We start from the raw sequence: 17,312 nt of genomic DNA on the forward strand, positions 1-17,312 counted from the left end.
TGGATTCTTTTTTTTTTTTTTTTTTTTTAAAAAAAAGGCAGGCGGACTCTCAACCACTGCGCCACCAGGGAAGCCCCAGGCGGATTCTTAACCACTGCGCCACCAGGGAAGTCCTGTTGAGCATCTTTTAAGGAGCTTATTTCTCATTCATTTATGTTCTTTAAGTGTCTGCTCGAATATTTTGCATGTTTTTAATTGTGTTGTTTGTCTCCTTATTTTTGAGTTCTAAGTGTTCTTTATATATGTTGAATACAAGTACTTTATAAATATATATTTTGCAACTTGTTTCCCAGTCTGTGGCCTTCCTTTTCATTTTCTTAACAGTGTCTTTGAAGAGCAAAGTTTTGTTGTTTTTTTTAAATTTTATTTTGATGTGGTCCATTTTATCGATATTTTTCTTTCCTGGTTTTCCTTAAAAGTTGAGTGTTCTATCTAATAAATTTTTGTGTAACCCAGGGTCCCAAAGTTTTCTTCTATATTTTCGTCTTGAATGAGTTTCAAGTGGCAGTAGCTTCTGGCATTTTATTTTTTTCTTTCAGTTTCTCTGCCTACTTCCTTAACTCTTAATTTAGAAGCCAATCCTCTTCCAATAGTTGAGTGCATGAAGAATCATTAATTTGGCCAGTGAAGGAGTGCTTGTAATAATCACGGCAAATTTGATTCTTTTGTTCCGTAAATGCTTATGGGTTTGTTCAGTGGGGCACCTGCTACTCGCTTCCAAAGCAAACCCAGAGGCAAGGACCAGGCTGAAGACTGTGGTGGACTGGCAGACATTTAACAGTTGGCTCTCCTGGGGAAAAAAAGCTGTGGTTTGTAGCGTTTGCTCATTTCCATGGTGTAAATACCTACACCGTGACCAATTTTAAGCTACCAATATACCAGTGAACTTACAACACTGCTGAAAGTTTAATAACTGGCCCTTGTGAGCTGACACGAGCCTGCTTCAGCACACCGCCGGCTGCAGGAAGTTTATTTGAGGTGAAGCCCTGGAAGCAGAAGCGAGGGAGTGGAGGGGGGAGACAAGACAGGGAAAGGAGGGGAGCCAACCAAGGGGATATGAAGAGCTGGTTAACACAGTGAGCAGCTGGGCTTAATCCCACTGTGGATCTTGGGGGAGCAGTGTAGACCCGACTCAGAATTGTTCACTTGGGGCTGAGCAGGCTGTGAGTGGGGGTGGTGACCCAGACTCCTGTCTCTTGTTGATGGTTGTGCCGTTGTTATCCTGGGCACCTTCAGGCAGCTCCGCCCATGGGCTGAGGAAAGCTCTCTAGCACTGGAGGTGGCCTCAGGCAGAAACGCACGGAGCCACTGGCCCCAGGTGAGGTAGGAAGCCATCCTGGGTAGGAAGCTGCCAGGGTGTCTTAAGTTTTCCAAGGGGCATCACCAGCACCTGCTCCACGTACCACACGCTTCTTTACACACTGGATTACCACTAGTAAACACCCCCCTGGGTCCCTCTAGGTCCACGGTCAAAGGCACCTTGTTTGGTGCAAACTGGCTGATGAAATACAATGGAGGAGAGGTGCTTTCCGCGTCCATTACGTAATGCTTTCTCTATCAGCTCCTTTCAGTGGATTCAAAGTCCCCACCTGACGAGACCCAGGGACACTGGCATTCCCTACAGGAGCCATGACGTTTATTTTTCTTCCTTTCAATTAGTAGATTTTGTTTTCTTCAAAGAAAGGGCAAGGGAAAATTACTTCTTTGTCAGTTCTTAAAAAGACAGGTAATGGAAGTATGAGGAATAGAATCCAATCAAATAATTCCCTCATCCAGGCCACTTAATAACTGGAATTATATCTGGGGTGGGTGTGGGGTTGTTTTACCAACCAGAACACAAGTCATATTCAAATATTTTCTTATGTCCAAAATGCTTCACTTGTGGTAAGATCTTGAGCTTGGGAAAGTGGTCTGCATTCCTGAGGCTGTCCCACTGACCTGGCCTTGTTGGCTGTCTGACCTAACGTTTCTGTGGTTTTCTCTGTAGATCAGAGACAATCTTATCATGACAAACAGTACGATATTTTCTTAAATGCGAAGGTCCCGTCTTTCTTGGGGCAAGAGGAAGTTGTTTGTGGCTCTGTCTTCTCTGCCAGGGAAACTTCCCACAGACGAGGAACAGATGGGCCTAGATTTCCACACCATCTGCTTTTCAGTTGTAATTAACATCGGATCCAGGGGTGGGTTGGATTTTACCATTGCGTTGGCCATCCCCGTTGACCGCTGGGGAATCCTAAATCACGTGTTTGTTGGAATATGAAACTTGGGTTGCGTTTCCGTGGATAGGCAGCAGCTCTTATGAGAGCAGGAAGGAAAAGGAAACCCTTCCTGAGTGCCTGCTTCCATTTAAGTGGCCCCCAGATACAGTTGAAGAGAGGAAGATGCCTGCTCGTCTTGCCTTGTGTCTGTGTAAAGAACAAAGTGTGAACGAGTCCATTTCAGTTCAGTTGGTTCCACTTTTCTTACAAGTTAATTGAAATAATCATGACCCTGGCAACAGTAATATTATCCAGCATTTATTGAAGGCTTGCAGCATTCCAGCTACGATGCTAAGAATTTTGCATGCATTATCTAGTTTCCAAACCACCATATGAGGTAGGTACTGTTATCTTTCCCATTAAAGACAAGGAAAACTGAAACCTTAATGAAATTGAAATACTCACCTTGGGTCACACAGCTGAGATACGGAGCAGGCTATCTGATTCCTGCTTCATAACCGCGGTTCATCACAGCCTCCACCAACTTCTTTACACGGAGGGAGCACAGGAGTAAACGGCCGGCAGCTTTCTTCCGTTCCTGCTTTGTAGGTTCCAGGAGAGAATGCAAAAACTCAAAGCTGCCACTGTCCTCCAGTCCCTTTATAGCCTCAGGGGAATTTCTCTCTCTTGTACTTCAGCGTGCTTTACCCCATGCCTTGGGTTTTTAGTTGCAACTCTGCATCTTGCTTTTTCTGAGCCCTGGGGGAGGTGAGTGAAAACATGATTAAATTTTACCTCTCTGCCTTGAAGCCTCAGCTCCTGACGTTCGTGTCAGCATCTACAAACTGCAGCAAAAGTCAGGCCCCTTCTCGTTATCGGTGGTATTGTTCCTCCAGCAACGGGGAGGATTTTTAGCAGAACATTCTGAGAGCATCTCTGTTTTGACACCTGATGCTTTCTTTTTTTTTTTGCGGTACGCGGGCCCCTCACTGCTGTGGCCTCTCCCATTGCGGAGCACAGGCTCCGGACACGCAGGCTCAGTGGCCATGGCTCACGGGCCCAGCCGCTCCGCGGCATGTGGGATCTTCCCAGACCGGGGCACGAACCCGCGTCCCCTGCATCGGCAGGCGGACTCTCAACCACTGCGCCACCAGGGAAGCCCAAGCCCTGATGCTTTCTAAGGGCACCACATGAATAGAACACAAGAAGGACACCCAGGACCAGCAGTCACTCGTGCTGTTGTCCAGGTACAAAGGATTCCTTGGAATACCCTGCACGTCAGCCCAGGGGAAGGACCCTCTGTGCCCAGCTAAGCTAATTGTCTAGCAAGGGAGGTTTTGAACCTCCTAGATAAAAGTCCATAGTAATCACCTGGGAGTGATTTTAGTGGATTGTCATTGAAGTGTGAAACTGAAGTACTGTCATATGAAGCTTTGGTCCGGCTTCGTTAACTGCACTAGATCTTAAGCGATAAAACGAAGGCCAGAGTTTAAGCCCCACTTAGACACACAGCCCCAGACTGGACCCCTACCCACAGCCATCCAGCCAGTTGGCGCTTTATACCAGTCACAAGCGGGATGACCCAGGGTCACCCTCCACCACTAATGGGAAATCTCCTTCCACTCCCGGAGCACAAGATCCTGGGTCAGTTCTGATAAGAGGACACAGTAAAGACACGCAGTTAAGGAAGTGGTTCCAACCTGGCACATCACCATGGCTTTCAGCTGGGTGCCCAAAGCTAGATTGTGGGGTGGCCACCTGAACACCTTCTCAAGTCACTGACCTACCAAGAGCACTAAAACAAGAGGGTGCCGCGTAACTCAGGTGTCCGCACAACGCAACTGAAGACAGATAAGCTGATTCCCTCCACCTGAAGCAAACAGCCACCTATAATAGAAATAAAACAGATCTTCCTGCTTTTTGCTACTGCCAGCCTATTTCTATCACAGGTACTTTGCAAGCACTCACATCATCCCACCGACTGGAATTTTATTATTTTTTTAATTTTAGTGAAGTATAGTTGACTTACAATGTTGTGTTAATTTGCTGTACGGCTAAGTGATTCAGTTATACATATATATTGATATATTCTTTTTTTAATATTCTTTTCTATTATGGTTTATCCCAGGATATTGAATATAGTTCCCTGTGCTATGCAGTAGGACCTTGTTGTTTATCCATCCTATACATAATACTTTGTATCTGCTAATCCAGAACTCCCAATCCATCCCCGCCCCACCACAGTTCTTCCTTGGCAACCACAAGTCTTTTCTCTACATCTGTGAATCGTTTCTGTTTCATAGATAAGTTCATTTGTATCGTATTTTAGATTCCACATATAAATGGTATCATATGGTATTTGTCTTCCTCTGTCTGACTTACCTTCTCTTAGTATGATCATCTCTAGGTCCAACCATGTTTGCTGCAAATGGCATTATTTCGTTTTCTTTTACGTCTGAGTAGTATCCCATTGTATATAGGTACCATATCTTCTTTATCCATTCATCCGTCAATGGGCATTTAGGTTGTTTCCATGTCTTGGCTGTTGTAAATAGTGTCACCAGCTGAAATTTTAAAGTTGAACAATGCATAATGTGTTTTACTACCTAAATATTGGATATTAAAACTTTGAATTTACCAACAAGAAGTTGCCTACTTAAGAGTAATCCTTTTGCAAAAGAAACTTGAAAGAGGAGAGCAATTACGGAAAAATGGGGAAGACTTTGCAGAATACTTTTCAGAATATTGACTATGCCTGAACCAGTGGAAATCCATTAGTAAGAGGCTTGATTTCTATACACATTTTTTTATTAATGGAAGATGAGTTTCTCCTCCCCTCTCCACTAAATAAATGTTGAGTAAATATTTAAAGAGCATGGGTTTGAAGAGGCGCCAGATGATAAGCCCGCCTGAAGCACCCGCGTCTCGGGCCAACTCTGTTTTTGGAAGTCCTGGTTGCCTGCCCAGGATTCGCCTGCCATCCACTGTTTGATGTTATCTGGCAGCTGTGGTGCCCACCAGTTCCCAAGACTGTGTTTGGACAGAGAATAACAAAAAAATGACAGGAGGGCAAGAATGCAAATATCTTGATAACTTTAACCAGCCTGGTATCTTTCAAAGGCTCCGCATTGCACTATAAGCTTAGCTCTGACTCTGGCATGGAAATTCCTGCCGTATTGTGGTTTGCCTCGGAAAGGCTCGGCTTGGGTTACTAATAAAAACTTTAAGGCCAGAAGCAGGTTTCTCACCAACCTTGAAGTGAAGAGTTCCAGCATCTTGCGGATAGTTGAGTAAATGTTGGAATTTCAAAGTCCTCCAGAAAAGTTAAATTCTCTATTTTTTACAATATATCCTCAAGGTAGAGGTCATTATCATTTTCTCAACGAGCCTGAAGAAGAGGCCAGTGCTGGCAAACAAACCTACTGTTAGCCCATGTCACATGGGGTTTTCAGAACTCCCAGAGTATGTCACGAGGGTTTAGTGGCGAGGGAAGAGGGGGGAGTTTCATGGAGAAGTCGGAGAGGCAGAAAGGGAGGAAATAACTCAAGGAAGCATGAGAGGTCTTGAGAAATCTTCAATCCGGTGGGCACCGTGAGCATTCAGACCGCATCTCTTCTCTTGCTGCTGAAAGCAGTTTGGGTTCAAACCATGACTGGCTTGGGTTGGAGTCATACAAACGGGGTTGAAGTCCACTTTCTGTTTTGTATTGGTGCTGTGACCTTGGGCATATATTCTCTCTGCCTCAGTTTCCTGTCTGAAAAGTGGGGATAACAGCAGTACCTGCCTCATGGGCTAGTTGAGAGGATTAAGTTTTAAAGCAGTTCTGTGCTTATATGGTCAGTGTGCTCAGTGGTCATGTGCTCAATGGTCAATATTCAAAAACTGTTAGCTGTCATCAGCAGTGCATCGTTTTCTTTCTCATCATCACCACCGTCATTATCCTTGTCCTCCTCATCGTTACATCACAGTCACTATCATCACCATCACCATCTCCATCATTGTCCCCGTCGTCATCCCATCAACATCATCACCATAACAACCACCATCGCACCATCAAAAACACCCTCATCGGGCTTCCCTGGTGGCGCAGTGGTTGCGGGTCCGCCTGCCGATGCAGGGGACGCGGGTTCGAAAAAAAAAAAAAAAAAAAAAAAAAAAAAAAAAAAAACAAAAAAAAAAAACACCCTCATCATCACCATCATCATAAGGTTTTTCCAGTAGAGTCAACAGTGATTCCTGATCATCACAGATAGTCTGCACCTGTGCATCCAGAGATCTCAGCCTAGAGTACAGGAGCCTCTCCAGACTGACCTTTGCCTATTTCTGCAGCCTCGTCTGTCTCTGCTTCCTCACTCACAGTCTGCACTCCAGCCATAGTAAATAATCTGTAGTTTTCAGCACAAACCATGTTAATTTATGACACCATGTTTTATTCATCCTGTTCCCTTGCCTAGTCAATTCTGTCCTGGTTTCTTTGCTTGTCTAACTCATGTTCATCTTCTCAGACGTGATATAAGCATCAACTCCTCCAGATAGTCTTACCACACCCTTTCCCTCACTCTCTGAAACCTAGGTTCCGTACCCTTCCTTTAAGCTCACAGAGAATCCAGTGAAGTGCTCTGTGTTTAGCTTTAATGCCAAATACTGTGCTTAGGGACTTCCCTGGTGGCTCAGTGGTTAAGAATCCGCCTGCCAATGCAGGGGACACGGGTTTGATGCCTGGTCCCGGAAGATCCCACATGCCGCGGAGCAACTAAGCCCGTGCGCCACAACTACTGATCTTGTGCTCTAGAGCCCGAGAGCCACAGCTACTGAGCCTACGCGCCAGAACCACTGAAGTCCACGTGCCTAGAGCCTGTGCTCCACAACAAGAGAAGCCATCGCAATGAAAAGCCCACGCACTGCAACGAAGAGTACCCCCCACTCGCTGCAAATAGAGAAAGCCCGTGCGCAGCAACAAAGACCAAACGCAGCCAAAAAAATAATAATAATAAAATAAATTTATTTTAAAAATGCTGTGCTTACATATTTAGCAGACACGTTGGTGTTCCATTTTCCTGATCAAAGAATTGGGCAGTTGGACCCGACCTGAGGTCACAGTGCTGACAGTTGACAGGTTTCGTGTGGTTGGCTGAGTGCTTTACAATTGTTGAATTCAACCATTCATTCAGGAAGTATTTATTGAGCACATACTATGTGCTAGCCCTGTTCTGGGCACTAGGGATACATCAGAGGACAAGACAGACAAAGACCCCTGTCCTTGTGGAGCTCACATTCTAAGGAAGGAGACATACAATAAAATAAACATCATAATAAGAATTATCTGGTGTGCTAGAAGATAATCTGGGTAATAGAAAAATAGAGGGGGTGGAGCAGGGTCAGAAGCAGGAGTGGGGGCATGGGGGGTGCAGGAGAGGCACATTGGAGGGTCAGTGGGCTCCACAGGGCTGAGGTTTGAACAAAGGCTGAAGGAAACGAGGGACGGAGCCATGTGGACAGCTGCGGAGAGAGTGGGGCAGGCAGAGAGAACAGCCAGTGCAAGGGTCCGGAGGCAGAGCCAGCCGAGCTCATTAGGGAACAGCCAGGAGACCTGTGTGCCTGGAGCGGAATCAGCAAAGGGAGAGTCGGGGCAGCAGAGCGTCTGTACTCATTACTCAACATCAAGAGACGTTACCTGAGTCCAGATGTGCAGCTTCTCTCTTGGCAGATCAGAAGCTCTGGCCGTACTAAGCGCATATTCTCACCTGCCCACCTGAGATGGGCGTCCACCGTCCAGTGAGCCACAGACCCTGCCCCATCCATGTGTCTCATCTCCACACCCTGCGGGCCCCTGTGGGCAGCTGAGGCCGTGGCGCTGGGCAGTAGCCTCTGGCAAGGACTCCCAAACCCGCCACCAACTCCCTGCCCTCAGCCCTGCCTTGACTGTCCTCCTTTCCGTCTGCCCTGATCTGTGCCTGTTCCGTGTAAGCCCAGTGAAGACTTCTGCTAGGCAATACTCTGAAAAGGAAGGAAGCCCACATAGATGAAAGGGAGTTTTCATTCCTGATTCTGCAAAGGAGACTCTTCCTTTGGAAAGAATGAATGGACTTCTTGAAATGTGTGCACATGCTTGTGGGGAGGGTTGCCGGGGGACCCGGGAAGCATTGCTCCTGCACTGTCATACTTGTCTCCCGTCCTGACAGCCCGGCTTCGGGGGGATTTTATTTACTTTTTCAAAAATGAACTAATTAACCAAACCCCAAACCGTGTCTTGAGCATACCACCTCACACCCAGTAGGATGGCTACTATGAAAAAAAAAAAAACCCAAAAAACAGAAAATAACAAGTGTTGGTGAAGACATGGAGAAATTGGAACCCTGTACACAGTTGGTGGGGATGTAAGATGGTGCAGCAGCCATGGAAAATAGTACGGCAGTTCCTCAAAAACTAGAACATAGAATCACCACGTGATCCAGCAGTTCCACTTCTGGGTATCTGCCCCCAAAGCATTGCAAGCAGGGACTCAAACAGATATTTGCACACCATGTTCTTAGCATCATCATTCACAACAGCCACAAATGCGGAAGCCACCCAAATGTCGAGTGACAGATGAATAGATAAACAGAACGTGTGTATCTGTAGAAGGGGTTATTACTCAGCCTTGTAAAGGTAGGACATTCTGACACCTGCTATAACATGTATGACTCTTGAAGACATTATGCTGAGTGAGATAAGCTAGTCACAAAGGGACAAATACTATAAGACTCCCCTTATATGAGGTCCCTAGAGTATTCCCATTCATTGAAACACTAGGGATACTTCCTACGAAAGTAGAAAGGTGGTTGCCAGGGGTTGGGTTGAGGGGGAATGGGGAGTTAGTGTTTAATGGAGACAGTTTCAGTTCGGGATGATGAAAAAGATCTGAAGAGGGTGGTGGTGATGGTGGGACAGCAATGTGCATGCAATTAATGCCATTGATCTCTACACTTAAAAATGGTTAAAATGGTAAAGATTGTGTTGTGCGTGCTTACCACAATAAAAAAATTAAAATGAAATTTTTAAAAATCAAAAAATATTGAGAGATATAGGTACCTCTTTATAATATATATCTATACATATCTATATCTTTGTGTCTGTATCTATATCTATCTATCTATATGTATATAGACAGAGAGAGAGAGAAGCATGCAGTAGAGAGGTGGGTCGCTGGGTTCACATCTTGCCTCTGCCACCTAGTAGCTGTGTGACCTGAGCCAAGTTAATGAACTTGGTCCCCTCTGCGAGGAGGCGGGATTAACCCAGTGCCCCGTCCTGCAGCCATTGTTGTGAGGGTCATTGGAGCATGTGTGTGCCCGGCCCCCAGGGAGCCCCTGTAAGGCTCACGTGGACATCAGCCCAGCTGCAGAAACCTGTCCCCAGACCCTGCCTTTAGTGGATATTGAGGAGAAATGGCAGTTATCACCCCCACTCCCTTGAGAAACTGACAACCAAGTGAAATAAATGAGGTCCTCAGGGACTCTGGAAGCACTCTCAGAGTGGACCCTGTGTGAGAGGGATCTGGGGCGGGAGGAAGAGAGAGGAGAGAGAGACAGTGACCCCAGTTGTGCTGACCTCCGAGAACACCATCAGCCATGGGCTTCATCTGGGCATCGTGAGAGGCTTCAAGTAACATAGTTACAGGGTTTATGCCAATGAGCAGGTATATCAACATATACTCACTTCCTTTAGCATTTGAGTCCCTGCGAGAGAATCCTCTTCAGGTGGAAATGGTTCCAAAGACCTTCGGATGCCAACTACAGAAGGACTAGGGGTGGAACTAAGGGGGAGCGTTCCCATGTTCTGTTGGTCTCAAGTTTGAGAGCCATGCCCTGGCTGGGAATACACTCACCTGGACCGGACTGCTAGTGCCGGCTCCAGTGGACGTTTCCCCAGTCCAGCCTCAACACTGGCTCTATCACAATTGCAGGACACCTCAGCAACAATCCGCAGGGAAATTTGAAAAGACAAGCTTTATTACTCACAGATCCTGGTGGGTACACGGCATGTCCGGGGCCACACGGTGAGGTCATGGGGAGGGGGTGTGGGGAGAGAGAGAGAACAGTCTTGAGGTTCTGCCTTTATTGAGGTCAAGGATGGGGTGTCTAGGGTTGCTCTGGGTCGCTGTTTATTGGCGAATTTAAAACATAAGAGCAGGAATTATGGTGCAGGTAGGGAAAATCAAGGTCACTCAAGGGGTCGCTTATCTGGGTCACCCAGGATTTCTGAAAAGGGAACTTCCAGGGTGGGGTCACCTGTCTCCTCATCTAGCTGTGTAGCTGACGATGTGTTTACTGAGGTGGATGCCTTTGGAATGGATGCCGAATGGGGGCATCCATTAGGGGGTCAAAGCCTCATGTCGGGCACTTATATTACAACCAGAAAAGCTCATGGCCAGGCACATACACTACTGTCCCCACTAGATTTTGGGAAGACAGTTGTGTCTGAGAGTGGTCCAGCTTGATTTCATACTGCGTTTCGTTGCTTCCACAGTCTTCCTTAACCCACTTCCCTCTTGTTTTAATTTGGGCTGTCCTAGAAGCAGACCCTGAGACAAGCATTAGAATTCAGTGGTCAGGGACTTCCCTGGTGGTCCAGTGGCTAAGACTCCGTGCTCCCAATGCAGGGTACCCAGCTTCAATCTCTGGTCAGGGAAGTAGATCCCACATGCTGCAACTAAGAGTTTGCAGGCTGCAACTAACACCTGGTGCAGCCAAATAAATATTAAAAAAAAAAAAGAAAGAATTCAGGGGTCACTTGGAATGCAGGAAGTAAGACAGAGAAGGGACAATTGCTAATAAAAGGTGAGTGGTGGAGCTTACAACACTATGGGCCCCTTAAGCTTAATTCACCTGTGGGAACCCAGGCAGACAGTGTGGAGGGACCCCACCCAGGGGGCAAGGGAGCTGGGACTCATGCACCAACTCCCATCGGTCAAGTCTTCAAGGAAATTGAGGCAGATTCTGAGCATTGAAAGGCAGTAGAGTTCTCTAAATTAATAGCACCTGAGTAATATGGCAGGTCCAAGGGTCACCCCTAGCCATCTGCTACCTTCCTTTTCCCTGCAGCCCTCACCCCCAGATCCTCCTGGTCAGAACCCAAGTCTGGCTTGAGGCTGTATTTCTCTCTCTAGTCACCAGGGAAGTGAGCAGAGGTGGTAGTAGAGACAGAGAATGGTCCTGCCGTAACGTTATGGGGCCACTGGACACCAAGCTTGTCAGGGGGGAGAATGATTTTTAAAGAAATAACTTTTTTACCAAGTTTAATCATATATGATCACTTGAAGCTATGAAAAAGGCAGAGAAGGAAAGTAGGTAGATTTTTTTGGTTATTATTCTAACTGTATTCCCCGGGAGATTTAGAACAATTTCCACCAAGGCCAGAGTTCTATAGATCTTCCCTGGAAATTGCTTCTCCAGTACCACCTTCACTGAAATTAAAGACAGAGCAACACGAGTGCAGATGATGTAGTACAAGGAAATTGTCTGTGAAAATCCCTGACTGTAGATGCCACATAAAACAGCGGGGTTAATGTCATGCTGTTGGGATACATTTGCCCTCACAGTATGGAAGTCCTTATGTGTATCGATATTTCAGCTAGAGCCTGTTCACCTCCATTAAGCCACAGGCCATGACGATTTCCTGTTACCTTAGGTATTTTTCGGTTTAACCATCGTCACCAAAGTTCTCTAATTTTATTAGTCCCAATCAACCTTTAAAATTGCCTGATGAGATAGAATTTATCTTTCAAGATCCCAGTTCAGTAACCACTTTCTCTGTGAAGCCTTCTCTGACCTCCTTCTCCCGTGCCCAGCAGAATGAATCTTCTCTGCCCTATATTGGTTAGGGAGGCACATGGCTGCAAGTACAGAAACCCCAACTAATGGTGACTGAGGCAAATAGGGGATTCATTTTCTCACAGAGTAAGAAGTACGGAGGGAAGTGGTTTCTGGCATTAGATCAGCTGGTGAATGGCGTTCTCAGGGCTCTGTTCCCCTTAACATGTTGTTGTGTATTGTCATGCTTATTGTCTCATGGTCACATAATGGCTGCTGGCATTCCAGACATCACATCCGAGTTCAAGGCAGGAAGAAAGGGTGACTTTAGTTGAATCTGTTCCTTATTCTCATTGCCCAAAATTGTGTTACATGAGCATGGCTAGTACCAGGGAGGCTAGAAAAGCTGAATATATTGTCATTCAAAGCAACAAGAAAGTTTGATTTCTTGGAAGTTACTTCTCGTTATTATTGTTTTCACTCTGGCTCTTTTTATCACCTTGGTTGTAGCTGTTACCTGTTGCCACAATAATGCTGTGTAACAAATGGTCTCAAAACCTCAGTGACATACAACAATAGACATTTATTTAGCTCATGGGCGTCTGGGGTTCAGCAGAACTGGGTTGGGCTTGGCCAGGCTCAGCGGGGCTCGCCCGTGTCTGAGGCAGAGCTGCTCGCCAGCTGACCTCTGACAGCCTCAGCAGGGAGAGTGTGGATGACTGACAGCAGCTGCTGTGCCAGTCATGCTATTTGGCCACTTCCCTTGACAGCTTCCGAAGGTGACACCAGCTACTCTGTGAGCACCCCCCGTCTTGGAACCCATTCACTCCAGGTGAGTGGGGCCCTCATTCTATGCAAGCTTGGAACGGGGTAGAGAGGAAGGTGTGAAGGACACAGATGCTGCCCTTCAAGAGAAGGGAGGCAGATACATAAACCTGAAACAGGGCCCGTGGTCGTGTCAGCACATGGTCGAAGTCAAAGTACAGATGCCCTGTTAGGTTCCTGGGGAAGAGAAGCCCCTGTGGTCTGAGCCTTGAGCTGAAGCTCACACAGGTGCCCCTCTCCTCTCCAGACACCGTCACTCATCTTTAGAACATGGCCCGCATTGGCCTGCCCTGGTTGCTGTAGCCGGGCTGCAGTTTCCACGTGGACCAGTTTCCATGTGGGCGGCCCCAGGGTACTGGGTCAGCTCAGCCATTTTTGAGACTTCCAATCTGTCTTGTGTTTTGTAGCGCACCTTGTAAAAATGATAACATTAAAGAACATCATCTAACAACTCCCCATCTGGAAGTTTATCCTAGAAATGCAAAAGGATATATGTTTAAAGATTTTTATTGCAACACTGGTTGTGGTCCATTCATTTATAAAGGAAAATAGGGATTCACTCAAAATACAGAGGTAGCGAGGGTTTACCCATATTCATGCTGATCACATTTATACTTGTATGTAAATGGTATATTTATGGACGTAGAGAAGGGACTTGAGGACATGGGGAGAGGGAAGGGTAAGCTGGGATGAAGTGAGAGAGTGGCATGGACATATATACACTACCAAATGTAAAATAGATAGCTAGTGGGAAGCAGCCGCATAGCACAGGGAGATCAGCTCGGTACTTTGTGACCACCTAGAGGGGTGGGATAGGGAGGGTGGGAGGGAGACGCAAGAGGGAGGGGATATGGGGGTATATGTATACGTATAGCTGATTCACTTTGTTATAAAGCAGAAACTAACACACCGTTGTAAAGCAATTATACTCCAATAAAGATGTTAAAAATAAATAAATAAATAAATAAGGACATCAGTGGCTCCGAAACGGCAGCCCCCAAAAGTGGATGGCTAGGATTCTGAAACCGTCCCTCCCTCTGTGTGGTTGGAGAAGACAGCTTATTAGTAGGCGAGCTGAAAATAGAAAGTGGAAATGGAGTAGCAAATCAGAAACGACCTCTGCAGTGGGCGGCAGCCGGGCCCCATGGGAAGGCCTGGAGAGGGTGCTTGGATGAGTTACGATGCTCTCTGAGGTGCCTGGGAGATGGGTCCGTAACGCCCTGCCTCCCATGGGAATTAGAAGAACTGAGTGAGAGAGTCCTTGAGAAGGACCGGAGCAGGCCTAAGTTTCTGGTCCCACGAAGAGTGGCAAATATTATTAATAGTGATGGTATTATTATCCTTGTCAATGATGCTATTATTATATCCTTTGGAAATAATAGGAATGGTCAAATTAATCCCCAAATGCCTCATTCTCTAAACTACGTGGACCAGTGGTATTGACAGGACCATCGATATCACACTTCCAGTAGGCCCTCTGCCTCTTCATGTTTGACTTTGTCCATTTGTTTTGTTCTTTGATGCTGTTTTGGTTTTGTGTTTTTATTAGTAGTAGACCTTTTCAAGAGCAGTTTTAGGTTCCCAGCATAACTGAACAGCGGATACAGAGTTCCCACATCCCTCTGCCCCCGACACACACGTGGCACCCCCATCAGTATCTTGTTCTGTTTTGTTTGTTCTTCTGGTGGGAACCCGATTTCCAGTGGGTAACATGGTTAGAAGAGAGTTTCTTGTAAGCAAAGTGGCATGCCGCCCTCAGATACCAGGAGGTGCTCTGCAGCTGGAAAGGAGCCCCATGGCCTGGCAGGCCCCTGGGTGTCAGATGAGCTTTGTCCCAGGGTATCTGAGTGTTGGCGTCCCCACCTCACGCTGCCTTGTGCACAGCTTTCAGTTAGTGCACAGCTAACTTGGCTTTCAATGGTCATCACCCTTGAAATCACAGAGAGCCTGGCAGATCTATTCATTTCTGGTCCTAATCCAGGTGTTGACATTGCCATGCGTTAGATGGAGCTTCTTGCCTCGAAACAGGATCAATACATAATATTGGAACATGGTCTTGGAGAGAGAGTTTATGGACTTGTAAGCGGCATTGGGGGTTTTAGCCTGTTGAGTATGTCAGCTACGGACAGTTTATCTAATTCTTGGTTAATCCACAGATGTGTGTAACTCTGTATTCCAATTACTGCATTTGGCTGTCCCTTCAAAGATAATGATAAAGCCTGCATAATATGGGATCGGCCAAATAATACGGCAAAAGAGGGTTTGAGTCCATTGCAACTTGGGAATGTATATTCTGACTCACCCACAAAGCTATAACATACAGCACCAATTTTTTTTAATTGACATTTCCACTCCACCTCCCGAAAAAACACCCCACAGGCAAAAACTTCCTACAGCTTATGAATAGACCAATCAGTAGAAAGTTCTTTTTAAGGCTTCTCGGCATGGCTGGCTTCCCAAGGCTCACCAGAGATCCGAAAAGTGTAAGAAAGAGTCCTGACCTCTCAAATCTCCCACCACCTACAAAAATCACATAAGAAACACAAATTCAAGGTGGACAAATCAGAAAATATGGATAGGAATTATAAAGTGCAGATAGAGTTACACCAACCAAGGGAAAAACTATTTTGATTTATGGTCTTACAAACTCTTACATGCAAATATCAATATATAAGTGTGTGTATATGTATGCACTCATATACATAGATAATTTAACAAAAGAGGTTGTACACAATGTTTTATAGCATTTTTTATTTAACAAGGGATCGTAAATGCCTTTCCTTGTCACTAAATATGAATTTACATAATCCCTGTTAACAGTATTTCCTTGAATGATGAATCATTACTTCTATAACCCATCCCCTATGGTATATTTTGTTAGGCTTTGGTAATTTATTATAATCAGCATTTTGGAAGGAATATCCCTGTTGCCTATGTTCCTGTCCCCTTGTCTGATACTTCCACAGAATCACTTTAGAATCTTAAAATCTGGTTTAAAAGACCAAACACATAGATATGAAAAAGAGAACCAGTTCGTAAAGGGGGAGGAGTGTCTAAATGAGTACAACAGCCAAGAGTCAGAGGCCAGAGAGATCGTCTCATGCTTGAGTTGCTCCAGAAGGCTTCTAGAAGGACAGCTGCAAGTGACAGAAATGCAAATCAGCTTAAGTATCAAAGGCACATTATCAGCTCATGAAATTGGAGAGTCCACGTTGGTTTCAGGCTGAGCTGGGCCCAGAGTCCACATGGTGTCACTGGGCACGTGTGTGTGTACACACGTGTGTATCCACCTGTCCTCCCACTTGGTTCAGCTCCTTGCTGGGTGAGCTCACTCTCAGGCAGGCTCTCTAGGGCAGCTGCAGACTCAGGTGGTGCTTTTATCTCCAAGGGGAGAGGCCCCCTCTCCCAGCTTCTCTGTTGACCCCTGCCCGGCCCCTTGCAGACCTCTTGCCCACCCACCACTGCCTGATGGAGAATGGCGTGTTCCAGTGCCCAGCCTGGGCCCTGTGCCCGTGCCCTGTGGTGAGGCGGGTGGGGTATGTGATAGAGGCCCTTCCTGCAGAGCAGTTAGCCAAAGGAAAAGATGCTGGGAGGTCAAAATACGAGGGAGAAGTGACTCCTGAGGATGCTGGAACTTGAAGGATGAGTAGCCACGCCCATTAGAAGTTTGGGGCTGCAAGTAACAGGAAAACTCCAAATCAAATGGGCCTGTTTGCCAGTATGTTATGCTATGAAGTCCAGAGGCAGGGGGTGGCTCAGGGATCATGTGATCAATGGCTCAGTGACATCATTACATTGACTCAGGGTCAACTTCATCTCAAGTCAGAGTTCTCTCAATTTGTTGGCCAATGGCAGTCAGGACTCCCAGCTTCCTGGTCCACAGCTGGAGGGTGTGGACCCACTCTCTGTGGCAAGGACTGTAAAGCCTTTCCTGCCATCTGATTGGGCCAGCCAAGGTCACATGCCCACCCCTGAACCAATAGCCATCCCTGCGGAATACTGCACCCTGATTGGCTCATCAGGGTGATCTACTCCTGGAGGAAAGGGTGGAGCCACCTTCCACAGGGGAGCAAAACTGGGGTCCTATTAGGAAGGAGTGGAGGATGGATGCTGAGTGGTCAACCAACAATGGACTGTGAATAAGATCTCATTAATTAGAGAGGAGACATAGAGCTGGTTAAGGTAGAGAAGGGATTTGTGGCCCAAAGGTAGAATTCCAAGGAATGCCTTGGTTATGGTTGACCAAGGATATGGAAGCAAGAGTGCAGGGGCTGTCCTGCAGGGAACAGGAGCATGAACAAACTCAGTAGGAAGTATTCATCTATTTGTTCCTTCATTGCACATAAATTTATTGAGTACCTACTATGCACCAGGCCCTGTGCTGAGTGCTGGGGATCAATGAGATAAAGTTCATACCCTCATGGACTTTTAGAGGGGGAAAGAGACAACAAACAAATTAATTGAACATAAAATAGGTCAAGAGAAACAAAGCAGAATA

The 17,312-nt window shown here is 46.3% G+C and overlaps 1 protein-coding gene across 2 annotated transcripts in view; it reads left to right on the forward strand.

The window, feature by feature from the left end:
- Nucleotides 1-17,312, forward strand: part of SLC24A3 (solute carrier family 24 member 3) — a 394,577-nt gene that overhangs the window by 248,800 nt on the left and 128,465 nt on the right. The window lies entirely within an intron of this gene.

The sequence above is a fragment of the Neophocaena asiaeorientalis genome, unplaced genomic scaffold (genome assembly GCF_003031525.2).
Source record: "Neophocaena asiaeorientalis asiaeorientalis breed wild unplaced genomic scaffold, Neophocaena_asiaeorientalis_V1.1 scaffold302, whole genome shotgun sequence".
NCBI classification, from domain to species: Eukaryota; Metazoa; Chordata; class Mammalia; order Artiodactyla; family Phocoenidae; genus Neophocaena; species Neophocaena asiaeorientalis.